The sequence below is a fragment of the Bacillus rossius genome, chromosome 12, assembly GCF_032445375.1.
Source record: "Bacillus rossius redtenbacheri isolate Brsri chromosome 12, Brsri_v3, whole genome shotgun sequence".
Taxonomy (NCBI): domain Eukaryota; kingdom Metazoa; phylum Arthropoda; class Insecta; order Phasmatodea; family Bacillidae; genus Bacillus; species Bacillus rossius.
The window spans coordinates 23,251,691-23,271,896 of NC_086339.1; the positions used below are offsets into that span (position 1 = coordinate 23,251,691).

General features: G+C 39.3%; 1 protein-coding gene and 1 non-coding gene across 3 annotated transcripts in view; both read right to left on the bottom strand.

Moving 5' to 3' along the window:
• Nucleotides 1-20,206, bottom strand: part of LOC134537705 (ATP-sensitive inward rectifier potassium channel 12-like) — a 302,579-nt gene that overhangs the window by 253,377 nt on the left and 28,996 nt on the right. The gene's annotated exons all lie outside the window — the stretch shown is intronic.
• LOC134537985 (U4 spliceosomal RNA) lies at nucleotides 5,276-5,410 on the bottom strand. Its single transcript, XR_010076076.1, has one exon. It is a non-coding gene; the product is annotated as a U4 spliceosomal RNA (small nuclear RNA).

Genomic DNA, 20,206 nt, shown 5'->3' on the forward strand with positions numbered 1-20,206 from the left:
TAATATGAAGGAAACCAGGGGGTGGCCACGTCGGCATGACTATGATTAAATGATAACCGGGTGAAGCAGTTTTTTCTTTCTTTCGATTATGCTCTACGCTATTTTGGTTGGACCACAAAACATTGGCTGAAGTGTAGCGTTTACACTGTGAAAACGGACGCACGAATCCTGGAGGTGAAACTGTCTATTTAAGTCCGGGGTAGTTTAGGACTCATAGATTGCCAGGAAACCTAATAATCATTGACACCCGTGTCAGACGCTCGAATAACAACGTTCGTGCATCTTCGTTTTGCTTTCCTGTTGTAAGAATAAAAAGTTAGCTTATGTTATGTTACATGAATAAAATACCCGTAAAAATATTTTTTGGATGTTATACTTCTTGACTCGTTAGGAAAAAGTAATTATGAGTGAATGTTTACGATGCGCGCTCACCCTGCAACGAGATTTTCACAAGATGAAAAAATAGGCTACATACAATTTTGAATTAAATATGTGGTTTTAAATTTTATACCTTTGTGATTGATTTTGAATACTGGTCCATATAATTAAAAACATTTATTTATTGTAACAATTAGTGATAGAAATTGTGTTTATAAACTTTTTCAAGTGTATATTAATATAAGTGAGGTTATGTTCGCGTACAAATAATTAATTTGCATTATAATTATTACATCATTATTATGTTATCAATAATTAAAATGTATAAATTAGAATAAACATAAAGAAATTTTATTGAATTTCATTATTAATTAAAATCATCTCGATCATATTAATAAATTAGTTAATTTTATGCGCGTGTTTATATTTATATTAAATAGTATTTATTATTATTTTATAAATTTGATTGAATTTATATATTACCAACCGTACTTATAATACTCCAGCACTTTTATAATTTTATTTTGGTTAATTATTTGCATACAAGCTAAAGTTGTTTTTACTCTAAGTAAGTATAACTTGTAACACGCACTTATTTAAAAAAATATTTTTAAAGCGTTGAAATCGTAGAGCAAAATTCTTTATTATCTTTAAGGGAAAAGGTTAATTTAATGATCTTTCAAATATTCTATTATTATTTTTAAACAAATTGTATTAATTTTGTTTGGAGCACGAAGTTGCACGAGGGAGCGGTGAGCTTCGGTTGTGTTCGGGACTGATCGGGCAGCCGTGCCGGACGCGGAGCGAGGCAAAGCGACTGTTAGGAAGGGGGGGGGGGGGCCGACGCGTGACGGGGCGAAGCAGAGACAGTCGTCCCGAGCTGACGGCTGTCACAGACATCTGTCTGCTGTCTCGACCTCCGTGGAACATCAGCTGGTGAAGCAGGGAGGGGGGGGGGGTGAGGTATTCGTGACAAGATGTGATTTATAACAAGATCCCTTCGTGAAGATAGTGTCATGTCCACCACTCTGGCCTTGGCCAGCACTACAACACATACGGAACAAACTTATTGTCAGGTTAGCGGAACTCATACCTACAGACAGACCAGGACTTAACAAAAAACATTAGAGGTGCTGCGCGAAGGTGATGCCTTAGTTGTTTTTAAGAGACTGTGGAAGATGGCGCACACTGTTGCTATATTGACACGACCCTGATTATTTAACATTAAAATCCTTGTTTTGTATACCATCGATAATTATAGTAGGTTTAATAATTTTCAAATTTTAACTATTTTCTTTCTAGTTTCCCAAGACCGTAAAATAGTGTATTCTGACAAGTATTAGTTCAGTTGTATACAACATTATAAATACCTATATAAATTATTTACTCCAATTATAATACACAGGAGAAACTTTTAGTAGCAATATGTCTCTATTAATAACGAGACATTCCATTAATGATGCGCTACACTCACTAACACAGCCAAAATTAATAAATATTAAATGATATAAACAAATTTGCTGACAAACACGATAGAAACCAAAATGGCATATTTCAGTTACGTTTCCTTAGAAGTGAGAATAGAACATCACCAGACAAGGCTCTTAACAGTATGCAACAAGAAAACTTATTTCAAAACTCTAATTCGAAGCTTTTTTTTTTTTTAAATATTATTTGTAAGTACATTTTTAAAATATGTTAATTTGTTATAAAGTTGCGTCTAAAACTAATGTGTGCTCTATGGCGTATGACTGGCAACAGAGCGCACCGAAACAAGGCTTTAGAGACCGGAAAAAAAATTCGCGGATTCCTTTCGCGATAGGCTAGAATCCAAAAACGTTTGCCTTTTTGCCGCATCAGTGATTGGGCAACAGTTTATCTGAATGACACTCGGCCAATGAAAAACCTTTAACAAAAGAAGTATCGAATCACTAGCGTCCCAGTTAACAGGTATCGCGAGTCCAGTAGCCAATGAGCAGATGTCATTTTCCCGCGTGCATAGAGGATGATGGAGTCTATCCTACAGGTCATTGGAATCGCGAATTTTTCCGGTCTCTAGACATGGCTGATGGCAGACTGCACACTGCAGCCACGCTGTGCACCTGGACCGCAGGGTCAAGCACGCTCCTCCGCCCCCTCGGCAAGTGCTGATGCCACGCGCCCTTATCGCGCGCGCCGCGACCTCCAGGAAGCGCTGTCTGGACACCGACCCCGCCTGCCGACCTCGGAAGCGGCCGCCCCGCGGGCAACGACCGCGTGCGAAAGTCGTCCAGCGAGACACGTGGTCCGTGCAGTGGCGTAGCCAGGATTTGTGTGTGTGTGTGTGTGGGGGGGGGGTGTTAAGAAGCATGGCCCCCGCCCCCCCACGTATTAAAGCGGGTGGTCCGGGGGTTCTCCCCTGGTAAATTAGGATTTTAAGGTGTAAAATAGTGCTATTTTAGCAGTTTTCGGTACTTAAATTTAAATATTGTAATGGTAAAAATTTTATTAATTTTAATATGAAATTTGTTTGAGTGATGAATAAGAAATTATTTAAATATTTGGTGCTAAGACGGGGGGGGGGGGGGGGGTGTTGAACCACTAAACCCCCCCCCCCCCCTTCCCAGGCTACGCCCCTGAGTCCGTGTAGTCAAGCCTGGCTCAAGATGTGACGGTTCTCACACTTACTAAGGTATTATTTTATTATTATTTACAGGATTTTCTTACACTAAACGCGAGACAGACCATAAAAACTACGCACAACACGGGTATTTGAAGAAGGAGGAAGGGAGGGGGTCCTTCAACGTCCCAGAATTTCCCTGGAGTGTCTGCTGGAGCACACTGGGAACCGAAGCCAGGACGTCCTCTGGTGTGCCAAGTCCCCGCCTACCCGGGCACACACGCTGTGTGCAGAGCTTCAGGAAAAAACAACGCGATTTGAAAACTACTCCAGATATACGAGAAGTGTCTGTTTACGAAGAGCTTTTAAGAGTTCTCTGAGGGCCAAAAAGTTTTTTTTTTATTTCGGATTAAGTTTTTATACTGTAATTTTTAGAACGGCTAAAATGTGTGTTTTCAAAGTAATTTTTAGGCGAAAATAACCGATACAGACTCTTGAAAGCACTTAAGTGACTTGCAGTACACCTTTATCTTCATTTCTCTGCTATATAATGTTACTGTCACCGCTCAAATTTCAGTTTTCATACGGACGACGAGAAGACTACGCGCCAGTTCAGAGCCTTGCGCTTAGAGGCGATACCGCGCTTATCATCCCGCTTCACTAACACACACACACACACACACACACACACACACACACCTACACCTGACGAGCCACTGCACGCTTCGCTCCATTTGGAGTTTTCTTCTGTTTATTTGAACTCTTTTACATGCGTAACAGACATATGGATAGCGAAATGGTTGGATGGAACAGCGACATGATGCATTGGTTGGGAGAAAACGGGAATAATCCGTGAAATCTAACCACTCAAAGGCAACGTCCGCTACGTTTCCCACTTGAGGAAAATTCCTGGTTTTACCATTCGGGCATCGTTTCGTAATATTCTACACAGCCTAAATATTTGTTTTTATCGCTGGTACAATAAATTTAATACCTTTCACCTCCAAACTACTGCAGAATAAACCTGTCGTAACCTAACTCGCGTGTCGTATTCCAGAACGTATCCTAAACCGAATTCCGTAAGGAAACAAATCGGCAACCGCTTTAATAAACTGCACGAGACTAGAGACAGGTTTCAACACATTCTAGCGGACGTTTCGCAACCATCGATACAATTGTTACGACAAAAATATTAGAGATAGCAGCACCATCGCAAAAAGAATATAGCCGGTTTTAAAAGTGTGCAGAATGTATTCAAGGATAGTTTCGCTATCATACAGTTCAATTTGGCATACCAACACGCTTGGAACGTCCCCGATGTTCACGAAAGAGACTATATACGAGTTAATGGCGCCAGACGCGGGTCCGCCATCTGGATGTAATCTCCAAAAATGTGAGCTCTGCGCATGCGCGGAAGATGGGTAACAGACGGGTCTAGGATAGGACACCAAAATCCGTTTCCTAAAAATAAGGGACTGACTGTCCATGTCCTAGTTAAGGGATTTGGAGCGGTTTTGTGCACTAGGAATGCGGTTAAGGTACAGGTGAAACATATTCAACATCTAGAGCTTTATTTTTGTGTCGAGTACCGGTGCCACTTCCGAGAACGGCTGAGTTGCGAGACAAGGTCGTACGTCGCAGATTACAGCGATGCTCGCTGGGACGCGCAGTCCGGAGCTAGACGCGCTCGGCTCGTACATAGGGCTGCTCCCTCGCCGGGGAAATTTCCGCCAATCAGCCGACGCCCCGCGGCGCGCCGCGACCCCTGATTGGTCGCGATGGGAAGGGGAGGGAAGTTCCGCGGTGCGCCCGGGTAAACTTCCGTTGTCGGGTTGCGCAACCCCGCGACAGTCTGCCCCCTCCCCCCCCCCCTTTTCACCCACAACAGGGCTATAAGGGTCACGCCCGCACATTATACAACTCCTGCTGTAAAATGTATAGTGGCTGTTAAAAAGAAAAAAAAAACATTCACGACTGTATAAAGTACAAGGAGTGTAATGTAAATATTCATACCCGAACGAGTTTCTGGTAAAAATTATATTTTCATGAAGCTCTGATAATCTACATTGGCTTTTGAGGACATGCCGAGTCGCAGTTGTAGTATGTACCGAAGTTTCGTTCTGCAGTGCAGCATGCATCTTCAGTGTTCAGGATCTACACAGAAAAGAATTTTTTCTGTACTCATATAAAATATTCCTTTGGAAACCAGCTGCCAAGAAAGTTTTTTAACACTACTATAAAGATACAACGCATGTCAATGGTTATTTTTGCCTATTTGAAATAGTTTTTTCGATATAATATTGAGTATTTCTTACGAATATTGTCGCATTATTTCACATTTTAATTGATGTTTCATTCAAGCAAGTTTTCAACTAGCAATAATCGCACCTCAGATTAACTTCATTGGTTACGATATTGCCACTGCGCAGTTTTCAGGTATAAGGATGCATTTCCGGACATAGGTTTCTTAATAAAATGTTTTCCGCACATCTAAATCTACCATCCCTATCAATTTGTAACACATATTCATGGCCACCCTGTATATTTCTGTTCCATTTACAAAAATAAATTAGTAGGTATACTTAAAGCTGTGATGTACACAAATATACACACATGTGTAGTTACTTGCTAGGGGTCTTCTTCAGGTAGACAATTACTAAAGATCTCCCTGGCAAGTATATATGGTATAATTATATAGAGTTCTACCACCTCCCAGCTCTCGATTTATTTTTCTATCCTGAAGATGCCTGATGAAATGCAGAGCGAAACGTCGGTACATATCACCACTGCGTGTACAGCTCAACCTAGGCCAACAAAGTGAAAGCCTACAATCTAGTTCACGAAAATTTATATTATTAGGCTCCAATTTAGTTTCTAACCGTGTGAAAATGTCAAATCAAATTAAGTATTTAAATCGTATTTAATGTAAGTATAATATAAAAGCCTTAGGTTTCATACACTTAATTATTTCATCACTGATTGTAACTGATCGTAACTCGGATACGTTTCGAGTCAAATATCCACATTACGAAAATCGATATTCAATTTTATGGGTTTATTGTCCTGCGATTATACTCCACACTTTCTGAATCTCCCGCCCTAGGTCCTTGCGAAGTTGCGCAGGTGCGCCAGTTTCAGTGGCGTGTCGAGAAGCTCGTGAGGAGGGAGGGGTTCGGAAACTCACGTTGTTCACTTGTTTTTCTCGCAGGACGTCATATCAAGCATGGGTATCAAACAGGAAGAAGTACGAAGGGTGCTCCCTGTCCTTTATCCTTCGTTCCTGTAATTCTTGAATTTTATCTTTAATGTACTTGGTTTTCATTCGGATGGCTGAGAGGCATACCGTTCTATCATATTATTTGATACTTTTATCATACATTTACTTTATTTCTTTTTTCTTTGTCCTGAAACTTTTTTTTCTTTGTTCGGACATTGTGCATAAATTCTTCGTTTTTTTTTATTATTTTTTACATATCTCGCACTATCCTGTTCTCCGACATGAACTTCTAATCTTCTTGGTTAATATATGTTCTTTCTTTGCAATTTCTGCGTTTTGTCTGCAAGCTTTGCATTCTTAATCTCTTATCTTCTTCCAGCATTATTTTATTTCCGTATGTTCTTTCTCCGGTTACCTTCTCCTCCAAGTTCCTCGATGCAATATACAATACAATATACAATTTGGCAGGGGGGTTCTCCCCTCCTACTGTTTCCTTTTTTTAACCCGGCGCTTTAAGCCACAAGGCCGTGCCGCGCGGTGGTAGTGGCAGGGAGGGGGGTGTTTCTTGGTCCAGGATCAGGGTGCCCACAGTTAGTACTTTCCTACTAGATCTAGTACTTTCATAAGTTTTTTAGTGGTCTAGTACATTTACGCTGAGATCTAGTACTTTTTTTCTTTAATATAATAATATTACAGTAACTCTCCAATATGTTTCATTATTAAGCGTAATTATTTTTAGAATAAACTATGTAATGTATGTGTGTGTGGTGTGATAATTTAAGTTAGAGCATTACAATGTCATAATAACTTCCCAAATTGTTAAAACCATAACAAAATATAATTTAGTACTATTTTTTTTCAAATCTAGTACCTTTTTCTCGCCTAAATTGGTATGAAATATTTTTTCCTTGTGGACACCCTGGCCAGGATACGGGAGAGCCGTCAGGAGCCCCGGCTACTACGAGAGACTGAGGCTACCCAGCCAGGAACCACACGGGCCACTCAGCCAACTAGACAGCCAGCTATAGCAGCTGACGAGAACAGAAGCTTCGTGGGGACACCACACCCCTCACCGGCGCTGCGGTCGCCGGACAGCTCGCTAGCGTCCTCGCAGACATCCGGCTGTCAGCTGCTCCCCCCGCGACCAGCATCTCTTCTCCGAGCCAAAACTCCGTCCCACGCGCCACATTCGTTTGTTTTTAATTTCGCGTCGTTACTATTGTTCACGAGCTATTATGCAAATGTAACAAGACAACTCCCAGTTGCTATTTTTTTTTTTGTAAATGGAACTAAATAGTTATCTAAAATGACAGACATTTTTAATCCATACATTTACATGAAAACAACTGTATAACTACAAAATAGTGTTCACAGTAATATTGGTTTAGGATTCTTACCCGGGCATTTATGTTTTGTGTTGTCCCAGAACCTCCAATAGTTAAAAGTTATTTGTAAACCGTTTCCTGAATAGATTTCCAGTATCAACCGCCCACCTTAATAATCATTATACAACGAGATAGTCAGATTGTTGAATATTCGATTATATTTTCCATTGTTAAAAAAAAATAACGCTCAATTAAAAATATAAAATTATGCGGCAATTTTTGTAAGAAATACTCAGTATTATCTCGAAAAAAATAAGTTTCATATATGCAAAAAAAATAACCATAGCCACATGTTACGAACTATTTCTTGGCAACTGGTTTCTAAAGGAATATTTTTTAAAAGTAGAGAATAATATTTTCTGTGTGCATTTTTGTTCCGTCGCAAATATATTCAGCAGAGATTCACACAGAGAAAAGGGGTTGTTTGAAGCAAACAAATATTTGTTTATATATGGTGAAACAAAAATTTACTTGGTGGAACAAAATATTTTGTTAGCTTAACCAAACTCTGTAGGAAACAAAAATGATTTGTTACACCTAACCAAATATAAATGATTTGTTACACCTAACCATATATACTTTTGAGTTGACAAAACCATTTTGTTGATTTGACAGAATCTTTCCTACTACAAAATATATGTTTGAATTAACAAAATATTTGTTTGAATTAACAAAATATATTTATTTCACCATATACAAACAAATATTTTGTTGAGGCAAACAAACCTGTCTCTCAGTGCGCGCGCCCTGACCGACCGAGCAAACCCCCGTGCTTGCCCGCCACTCGCCAGGACGACCTCCGAGGTGAAGTCAGCTGAAGGTTGCCTGGAGAAGCGGTTCCAAAAACGTTTTTTTTTTTTCGGCCAGGGAAACCCTTTGATCGACTTTTCTTTCGGCGGAACCCCAGCTCCTTCAAAGAAAGTTGTTTGAAAATAATTGCGCCTGCTTTATGTGACATTCGTCCTGACTCACGGTTCCCCTGTGACCCTGCCGCGGAAACCCACACCTTTTGGGAACCGCTGCTCCAGAAGACCCCACACTCCATCAGTCCGGGCTGGCAGTTGAAACGCGAATATTTCATTTGTCAGGTTATTCATCACGCTCGGCGTTACTCTTGAATAACTCTACGTTAAATTTCGTGCCAGAGCTTCGTATTACAAGTTTATTTTCTCGTTACTGAGGTCATATGTTCAGACATCACTGGTGAGTACTGAAAAATTCGCTCAATTTTTTTTAATATTATAAGATGAAACATTTCCTAGCTTTAGTGATTAGAGAAAAAATACATTTTTTAACGTGCGTATGCTAATTTACTGTGAATAGGAACTGGGAAAATTCACGGTTTCTTTCAATGACCTCTTGGATAGGCTCCACAATTCCCTACATACTCGGGCAAATGCCACCTGCTCATTGGCCACTGTCTTGTAAGATCTGTCAACTTGGATGTTTGCCATTCGATACTTATTTGGTTGAAGATTTTTCATTCGCTCATAATCCTTCTGCTAAACTGTGTGTGAATGTACGTGTGTTTGGATTCTTGCATAACGTGAAATGGATCCGGGTTAGATTCCCAACCGAGAAGTTGTATTTTTCAAAACCTTCTCCCTGGGTTCAGGACTGGGTGTTTGTGATGTCCGTTTCACCTTCATCCCACGAAAGGCAATGGCAAACCACTGCGGAATCACCCTGCCTTGGCAAGCAGAGGTACGTTTAGTGCTATCCATCACCGTGGTGTTGCCTGTGTTCACGGCACCCGGTAATGGGTGCAAACGACTCATCATTAGCGGCAGGCATTTTTCGCTAAAAGATCTGAACACTTATTATGTAGACTGCAACAAGGTATACCCGCACCTGTGGTTTCTTCCTTGTGATTGGCGGCCTTCTACGAGAGAAATCGTTGCCTTATTTGACCGAGCCACTCAGGACGCGTTTGCTACCGCACTGAATCACTGTGATTGGTGCTGTTACAATCGATATGTACCTGGGAGAAACTCACCCAATCACGAAATACAGACGATGCTATAGTGTTTTAACTTTCATCTAGTCTCGAAATCTTTTCGCGAAATCTGCAGGCCCCTACTCATCATCATCATCAACTTCCAACAACATGCACGGACTGTATCCAAGCCACACTTAATTATTTACTTTCCGTCGACGTGGCACCTGGGAGCTTCATGCTGAACGCGCAGGCTGTAAAGTTTCTAAGCACCGCAGATGACGTGTCGACAGCCCGCAACTGGACTGTCGCTGCACAAGCGAAAATAAACCCTCTGGCTTGGGTGTCCAAGAGTCATTTGCTCGCCGTTTAATACGCCGTCGTCGTCTTGTGAGCCTTCCCTCGGCACGCGGTGACACATCACAGTTAATTTACGGACTCATTAAGGGGTATCACGCCCTGCCGTCTTGGATTTCTACATCTTTTCGCTACAAATCTAATTTTCAACTAATCATCCCCATTTTTTATTTAGCATTTCAAGGCATAAATCATATCTCCCAGACCTTCTATACCGTTTTTCAACCACACATTTACTGACAGGCTCCAGTCTGTGAGCGCCGCGAAGAAATAACTCATTATTTCACGCGGACAACAACCACCAGTTCACAAGTGATGACTTAACAAGTAGACAAAGCTAAGTCCTACGCCATGACGAAATAAAAATTTAGCAAGGACGCTTTTATTGCAGGCGGTATCAAAATATTTGAAATTGCATGATTGCGAGGCCTAATGAAGGATACGCCTCAAAGAAACTAAGGACTCTGCCGCAGTTACGGATCAGGGACTAACGCATCACAAAAATATGTGGAAAATAAAGGCGTCACTCCCAATTATTTCAATGAAATAATTTTGCTACGGCCAAATAATTCGCGGTGGGTGTAGAATTTCGTTCAGTTTAACACATGTTTTATCTCAAATACTTTCTCTATTATTTACGATAACAATTTTATTCAGCCCCAACTTCAAAGACTTAGGAAGCACTTTAGACCAAAAATTATATAGAGTTTCAACTTATTTTGCAGTGATGGATCTGCAGCCTAAGTTTATTCTTATTTATTATTTTTGATTATTCATTAAAAATTTATGTTATAATTTATAATGCAAATAAATTATATACATAGGAAAATCTTATCAATAATATTTACAATAAATAAAAGTTTTAATTATAATTAGGTACGTGTTCAATATCAGTCACTAAAGTAGGTATAAGATTTAAAAGAAAATATATAGTTGTTATTTGTATGCAGCTGTTTTTTTGTATGTAACTTTATTTTGTATTAGTCTTCTTTTTTTTTTCATCCTGTGAAAATTTCGTTGCACGGTGCGCGCGCATAGTAAAGATCCACTCTCGTCATTTTTTTCATAACGCGCCTAAAGAAGTGTAATTTCAAAAATAAAGAACGAGTATTAACGAGAAATTTATTTATGTAACATACCTACCCCAACTTGTCTTATATTTTTATTTCAGCTGCAAAAAAAAAAATAATCCGAATATGCACGAAGGCAGTTTATGAAAACGTGTGACTCCATGCCGGTGAATCTTATGCATCTCCCCTCCCCTAGCTTCAAGCAGCGGCCTGGCACGTGGCGAGGCGACGCGGCGCCGACGATAGCGTGGCCGTGATTGCTAATCAGGATATCCTCAATGCCGCCGCTATCAGTCTCAGTCAGCGGCGCTCGCTCCCATCTTTCCCTCCCCAGAATCTTCCTACGCTTCCAGGCCCCCCCGCTTCAAATGCACGCGCGCCTGATTCGTGTCAAGCCTACACCCTACCACGGACAAGACCGTCTGCATCGCCCGTTCTGGCTCGTTGCAAACCTACTCGCTTCCGGGCCCGACCGCGGACCAGACGGCCTGATTCGCCACGCGGCGAGCCAAGAACGCACGACAGTGTTGCCAGACGTATGCAAATTACTGTCTTTACCCGGTGCCAGAGAAGAGATCCGATCGGGTACGCAAATGTAGACTACCCGAATTTGGAAGAAAAAATTAAAAGAAAAAATTAACACTATGAAGATATTTAACAAATTTCACTTGGAACGGAAAACTTATTAGGGTAAAAAAAAAACAGTCTTTGCCCTGACCGTAACGCATTGAAATTAAACATCCCTACGTTTTTGAAAACATTCTAGTATCAAGTACACCCGCCAATGTTTATAATACTGGTATACAGGTAATATTTACAATAATCTTACACCAAACCTTGACCTTCAAACTGAGAATACAATTTTTTTTTTTCACACGTGGCAGGTATATTATACCTTCTGCAAAAACTTGCATTTTTACTACTTTCACTCTACTTACGATATCTGAGATTTATTTGGGCTTACATTTTAAATCCCTGAAGGATTCACGAAAATATGAGTAGGTACTTTAAAAATGAAAACAATAAAAATAGGTACGAAACTTTTAAAAATTATGAAACTAATTTATTTGTTGCAGATGCATTTTCGAGTCTGCAATATTTCATTTTTTACTGACTTTAATTGGCAAAAGAAGCTCTACCTTGCTCTCCTCTGACCAATGAGAGCGCAGCTGCTTCATCGCATAACGTCCGTGATCTGTCTGAAAATGTAACTGCCATGTTACAAAAGAATAATTGCTTCACACCAAAAATAATAATAATAAAGTAAGGTGAAGTTACATTGTTCTGTAACATATATTAGTGCAAAAATGTCCACATAAAACATTCTCTCGAATAACTTGATGTAAGCTTTTGGACATACGCCATTGCTAAGCACATGTATGTCTGTAGAAGAAAACTACAAAAAACACAAAAGACAAAAAAACACAAACTAAGCAAAAAATTGCTGTTGTCAACAGGATATAAACACCACATAATATTCCATAACAGGATTATGGTCAACAAACAAAGAAAAACAAAGAAAAATAGACTAACAACGAAAAAAAAAACACAAATGATGACAGCAGAAAAAATATTAAACTCAATAAATAATTACATTTCCCTTAATACACGATGTGTGCGTTTGCGTGGTTATATTTGCGTGGAAGATTGAAGGAAGTTTATGTGTTGCGTGCGTTAAGCTGAGTACATAATTGAAACAAAAAAGTAACAGTAACAGTAGGTGTACGGACAAGGTTTGACCGCCATATTTTCGAACCTACTGATTCACACACAATAGCGCATAGTACGGGCATGTGCATAGAAGGGAAACGAATATATTTCATTTCTGTTAAGGACGCATGGCGCAACGAACAATGAGAGTAGAGTAGGTAGCCATTTTGGCGGGACTAGAGAACTGTTTATATTTATCAATCATATTGTGGCAAAACATTGTCGAGTTATTACAATGCTCAGGTGTAATTCCTGCTTTAAAAATTGAATAATGCTATTACTTATAAGTCACTAGCAAAATTTGTAAATAAAAAAATATATGCTGTGGGTATAATGGTTAGCTAAATGTTTTGTAAAGTCCTTATTCATTTATATGTTGAAAAACTCTCCTCACAGATGTCTGCTCAGATGTTGTTGGATAATCATTTAGTAGTTAATATAGTTAACTTACTAACAATGCCAGCAATATGTTGGATGAATTGCGGAATTTCATTGGCTGAAATGAACAGTAAGATTTAAATTGTGAACCGACTTCGCACAAGTCGAGTGCACAGTCGTGCGATTGGCGCTGCTGTGCACTCGCTTTTTTTTTTTTTAATTGTGAACCCAGCCTTAATTTTGCGCCCGAAACGTTTTCGTCCGGGATTCTGATATCACGTGCCGGCGAAGGCCGCTATCCTTATCGCACTTCCTCCAGAGCCTGCAGTCCGTGGGCCGCATGCATGCATGCAACACTGCACGGACGTGGCGCGGATCCTTATGCAGGGTTGCCACACGCTTCTGAACGTGGAATTCCCTGACTTCTCCCGGTTTTCCAGACTGTGTGGAAAATTTTCCAGACCGTTACACATATTTGTAATCGTAGATGGTAACTTATTTTGAAAAAAAGGACATATTAAACGTATTTGGGAAACTAAAATATTCACAGTAACGAGTAATTACAAGTTTTGAAAAATATTACACATGGTATAGGTTATATATATATATATATATATATATATATATATATATATATATATATATATATATATTCGCCTTACAATATTCTGTTTTTTTTTTGTTTGTTTTTTTGATTGAAAGATTGGTGGCTAGCAAGTTTGACACTCACCAATGTAACCCCGCATCGTTGTGAAATTGTATTTGTAGTTGTTGGTTTATGGATAAGCGCCAAGGAGACGATTAGGACAACACAAATTGCATCCATGTCATACCCGTGAGTCGAACCCAGAGCCCCCGCACATTAACCCGGTGCGTTGCGAACTACGCTACGGAGGCCAACGCTGTTAAGCTCCATGATAGCGCATTGGTCATAGTTAGCGGTTAGTAAATTAAATGAATGTGGTTCAAAACTTGGCAGTTGAAATTTTTTTAATTTTTTTTAAATACAGCTATTGGATTCAACAGATTTTGCTTTAAGCAAATCTATATCAATACATTTCATTTGTTTATCTATTGCTGTAATGTTATTTAATACTTAAATCATTTTTATTATTTCATACTAATTAGACCTTTATACTCTATTTTAACTTAACAATAAAGAAATATTAAATTAATTACGTTTGTTAGTAAATTAATTTCCATGATTCTATAGTCGACACAGCTTTCCGGTAGCGAATTCTAGCGGCGGTTGCGGAACTACGAATGAGTCGCGTTCAGAAATTTAGTGATTTATATTGAATACTGGTCCATATAACTAAAACCATTTATTTACTATGAATATTAGTGATCTATATTGTGTTTATAAACTTTTTCAAGTGTATTTTCAAGGTCATATTCCCGCATGTATAATGTATTTGCATGATAAGTTATTGCATTTTTATTTAATAAACAATGAAATTTAATAATAATTTTGAAAAAACATTCAGCATATTTATTGGTATTATTATTCATTAAAATTTATCTGGATTATTTTAACTACATTAAATAATTAATTTCATACACAAGGTTGTATTAATATTGAATACTGAGTTTTTTTGTTATAATAAATTGGAAAACAGTTTTGTGTCTTAAATCAAAACGAATTACAACTTCTACCGCCCGTACATAAGTTACACGCGCCTTTGTTTTGTTTAAAATAAAAATTAAACATTAAATTAACGAATGTGTGAACAGTTCCCGAATAACTCGCAGAGGTTGGTCGTAGAGCGAAATGAGTAAGCATGCAAGCTTACACGTGTGCAATAGGTGTTGCTTTGGAGACTGCATACGTCAGTCCTGTGATCTAGTCATGTATCACGCCTTCCGCCATGCCACAGCTCTACCGATTTCCCAACTGCCACTTACAAAGAATCACATGATGTTTGTTGATATGTTTAGTTTATTTGGACGTTGATATTCTCATAATGTTACAATATTTCTATTCTTGTAAAACAAATATTTTTATATAACAATAGCAACTAAATTTGTCATACAAATCGCGGTTGCTGCATTTATTTAATACTAAAGAAAATCTTTTTTACTTAAAATATACATGTAAAAAAAGTTTGAATCAACATTACTTTACAGTGGCTCATATTTAAAAATAAACTCCTGTTATGGGAAAGAAAAAATTTCATACTGTAGGTAAAAAAAAATTATCTCTTCTAGAAATAGGCTAACCAATAAAACAAACATTCAAAAGCCACGTTGCAAGGAACCATCCGTTATTGGCAAGATGGCACTCTCTGCTAATTTGTGATACTTTTTAATTGTGATTTGCTGTACAATTTTGACGCGCATATATTTGATGCAGATTTTTATATATAATTACAATGAATGTCGGAGGTGCTCTGGAGGGATATTGGTTTTTTTTAACCTGTCAGCACTGGGCGTGCGCTGAGACTGGGGAAGCCTACGATTCACTCGTCCTTCTGGACATACTTGAATATTCACGTTGGCAAGCCTTCTTTTCACAGACGAGAGAGCCAAACCCGAAGTTCCCCGAAGTTCATGCTCGCTTTTTTTTTCCGTACCACAACAGGTGTATTTATTTGGGGGAAACCGTTTACATGATTTCACAGTACCTTTAATGTAGCTATCCTAACCAAATCAACCGTCCACAATGTTTTAAAGTATTTATAATGTAGCTAACCTAACCTAATTGACCATTAGTTATCATTAGTTGTATATTTATTTACAATGAACAAAAAAAAACCGAAGATGCACGATCGATCGTTTGTCTCTCTCGTCTGTTGAAAGAAGGCTTACCAACGTGAGTATTCGGGTATGTCCAGAAGGACGAGTGAATCGTAGGCTTCCCCTGAGACTGCTGCATCCACGTGGAAGGAAACTGGGTCAGTTCTGTGGCTGGTTGCGTCGCAGCAACTGGATAGCCCCACGGCGAACCGCAGGAGGACATGCGAGGTTGGCACCCACGTCACGTGTGCCTCTTCATTTTGCCTCCGCGGTAATCCGCACCACGCTGCGCACAGAATGTCTGAAAGCTACGGCGAACCATCACATGTCCTTGAACAATAGGAAGGGTTCTGGTTCAGTTTTGATGTTTCAAGTCTTAGAAAGAGATGAAACTTAAGAATCCAAGTTAGTGGAAGCACACAAGCTATACATTTCTACGCTATGCCAGTTCTAAGTTAAGTTGTTCTAAATTACGATGATTACATGATAGTTTTTAAGTTGTGTTTTTCGGTTATGAAGATTTATTTTCTAAGTTAAGGCGTTTATAAATTATGTCGTTCAGTTTGTATGTTTCAGAGTTAACCGTTTCTAACTTATGGCAGTTCTAAATTGTATGTTTCTGGTTTATGATTTGTAAGTTACGTGATTTTCTAAGCTGTGGTGATTATAACTTGTGTGTTTCTAAGTTATGATTGTTCTAACTTAAGACAGTTTAAGTTAAATGAATTTTTGTGAGAATTTATAACTATGACAATTTTTGTTAGTGTGTGAATCTCTAATGTTTCATAGATATTCAGTGTGACATGGCAGGGTTGCTGACGTTTACAGATTTTCCAGATCCGAATCAACAAATTTCCCTGACCTTCCACACAAAAATTATTCCGCGGCTCGCTTGATGTTGCTTTTTGTGGGGGGGGGGGGGAAGTAAGTGTTTTCAAATGTGTCACCTTAGCAAAATTAACGCCATTTTAGACGGATACACGTGTTCGTATACAATTACCAGAGATTCACCTGAAGCTATCGAACGTAGGCTATCGAACTTGTGTGTGAGCATCCGGAAATTAGTTTACCCCCATTGTGTTTACAGTAAAAAAAAAAATAAAAATTAAAAAAACAGGGTTTCAGGAAAAAGGAAATTATCAACTGAATTTCGTGATTGGTAGAAAGTTGGCCAGTTTCTGAGGCGCCTGAAAGTTGGCGGAAATTGTATTTTTCTGTTTAATTTTGCTGTCACAAGAAAAGAAAAAAAAATGAGAGAAGTATTCGGTGATTTCCAAGAACTTTTCCCTATTTCACCTGTTTCCCCTGTTTCCCCTGTTTCCCATACCTGCTGTAGCAACCCTGAGTGATCGCCGAGAGCTCGGAGAGGTGGTCCGGCGACTAGGGGAAGAGGGGGGTGGGGGGTGGGATATTCTGGCAAGCGCAGCCGCCGCCGCCACAGGGTGCCTCGGGAAGATAGAGCCCACAGGTGGCGGTCAGCAGCGGGTTATTAATACCGCCAGGTTGCAGGATGTCCCCGCTGAGCCGTCGCGCGGTGCAAGTTCGTGCGATCCCTCAGGAGAACCAGTAGCGTATCCAGAGGGGGGGGGGGGCTAAGGGGCTCAAGCCCCCTCCAAAAGTATCTGGGTCCACTATTGTTTTAGTGTTTGCCTTGATAAAGCCTAGCCTCAGCTGGGTCAAGCCCCTCCCAAACCAAAATCCTGGATCCACCACTGATGAGAACCCGCTCCCGCCACCACAGTGGTGTCTGTTTATGAAAAGAATGCGCTGAGGGCGGATGGGTGGTTCTGTTTCCGTATTTAGTCAATTAAGTGCCATTACGTGTCCGTTTGGAAGTGATATGCGCAAAATTACGTCAATTTACACGTAAACTTTTATAAGTTTATGATCTTTTAAATATGACAGTGGTTTCGGGGTCTATATACCATTAAACTAAAAAACTATGTAAAATGTTTTCCGGGAGTCGCACTGTGGTTAAGGACTACATACAATAGGAAGTCTTTCTTAAAAATCTGCCTAATACTCTCAGTCAATGTGCATTGACTGTTAATTTCGTATGAAACCACTATGCACGTCTTTTTTTCAAATCAACATTTATGGACCATCGTTGGATCATTAATCGTGGTAATGATAAAATTCGCTGATAGTTAATTCTTTGACACAGTAACAGTCCGAATCGCATTCCAGCCGTCTGGACCTCAGTAATCTATAAATGTTCCGAAATCTTTCCAGTGTTTCTTATCACAGACCGAGGTTGGTTAATACTGCAATTTACTTGCATTTTGTCACTTATGCCGTCAGTTACCATAATTTAAATGATAAACAAAAAATAATATTTTTTGTTGTAAATAATTACCACCGTTTATACTGTATAAATATTAGTTTTCAATTATACTGATCTTTTAAATGTCTAAACACATTAAAAATAAGACAATTTATGCATTAGTCACCATAAAAAAAAATTTAACATTCTGAGATATATAAACGCATTTATTTCAAACATCGTACCATTTGATATTTACGTGGTCTTTCCTGTTAAAGAAAAGGGGTGGGGGGGAGGGGTTTGTCTGTAAAGTCGGTTTACGGACGATAATTTTACGTGATAACGTCATAAGAAAACATTCATGAAAAATTGCATACTTCTTAATTTTCAAATATTATTTACAGTTTTTGCAAATTTAATGTAAATAATTTGTTTAAATATAATCACTAACAATTAGTTTTTAAAAAACCGCCTTAAACTGTTTGATATTATAGAAGATTTTCTCGCACGGTGGTTGGCCGGTTCTTGCACGCTCGGCTCAGGCGGAACTTGACAATTTTTCGTGCGTGCAGCCGCGGCGTTCATCGATTTATAAGACGTTATCACGTCAAAAATAGGAAGTTTTTAAAGGTGAAAAAAGTTGGTGTTAGTTTGATGGTTGCTTTTAATTAAATAAGTTTAAAGGGAATGCCCTGTTTGTGGCGCTATAGGTGTGAATTCTCTGAGCTTCCCTTTTCAAGAAATCGTGCCACGCGATCCACGCGGCAAGAGGAAATAAAGAGAGCTGGAAGATCATTGACTCACGTTTCATTACTCTCCAAATAAACCTGGCCAGTTACAAAGCTCTCGTTTTACGACTTCCGACCGAGAAACGAGGCATCTCCACAGCGAGTATCCAAGTTCGCGACGGCTCCCAGACAGTGGATATGTTATCCGGGAATCAAAGCAGCGCGATGTGCCGCGACGCGACAGACGCGACGAAAATAAAATAATTTCCTAACCAATCATTTTCGACACAACATGTGACGTCAGCGCGACAAAATTCGTTCAGCCAAAAGTTTTTCTATTTCCACCACGTCGTGGGCGCGACGTTACCGAAATAAGATTCGGAATTTTGTTTTCGAAAGATTTAATACTATTAAATAGGTGTATTTTCCTTAATGTTTTAAGTGAATTTATGTGTGAATTCTTTAAAATGTGTTCACCCACAATGAATAAATGTTATATTTGAATTGAATACATTTCTCTAAAAACATGTCCATTAATGGCTTTCTTGTGTTTGATGCGTACATACTTAATTTTTTTCCTAACCTAACTAAAACTAAGTGTGTTTGGGAGGGGTCCGGGTTAGGGAGGGAGACTAAGTGCGTCTCAGGCCGAAGGCTATACGTAGTGCCACGTAGTTTTCGCGAAAAGGTTTGTAGACGAGCTTTGTGTTAAAACACTGTAGCATCGTCTGTGTTCCGTGATTGGTTGTTATTTCTTTCCGTTGCATGTTTACTGTCGGTCCGCAAATCACAGTCGTTCATTGCGGAAGCCAACACGTTCTGACTGGCCCAGGTCAATTAGGGCAATGGCTTCTCTCGCAGACGGCAGCCAATTGCAAGGAAACAATCGCTAACGCGAACATAGCTTTTTGCAGTCTAACGAGCGATCGGATTTATTCGCGAAAAAACACCTGCCCCTACCTATACGGTGTTACCATGCAGGGTGTTAGCCATGCGAGAGGGGTAGCATGCATCATGTGCTAGGAGGGGGAATTCCACGGAGCGACGGGACCGTGCGAGTGCGACCGAGTGGCGCGAGACCGTGTGTGTGCTGACAGGCGCGAGGCGAGGGGCGAACCACTGTCGAGCCCGGCTCCAGTCAGGAGTGCGAACTGCGGACTGGACAGATACTTACTGATTTGTGAACAGACATTAAGTGTGGTGATTTAGTTAGTAATGCAAATATTATTACCAAATAAAACCGTGTACAAATTATTTGTGCTTTATTTATAAACTCATTTTCCCCCAATCGTAACAATATATGTAATTTTCTGTCAAATATTTTGTCCTTTCATATATATATATATATATATATATATATATATATATATATATATAAGAAATCAATATCACTTGCACAGTATTAAGAGAAATTGAATTTTAAATTTAAAAAAATTTCGCGTATATTAA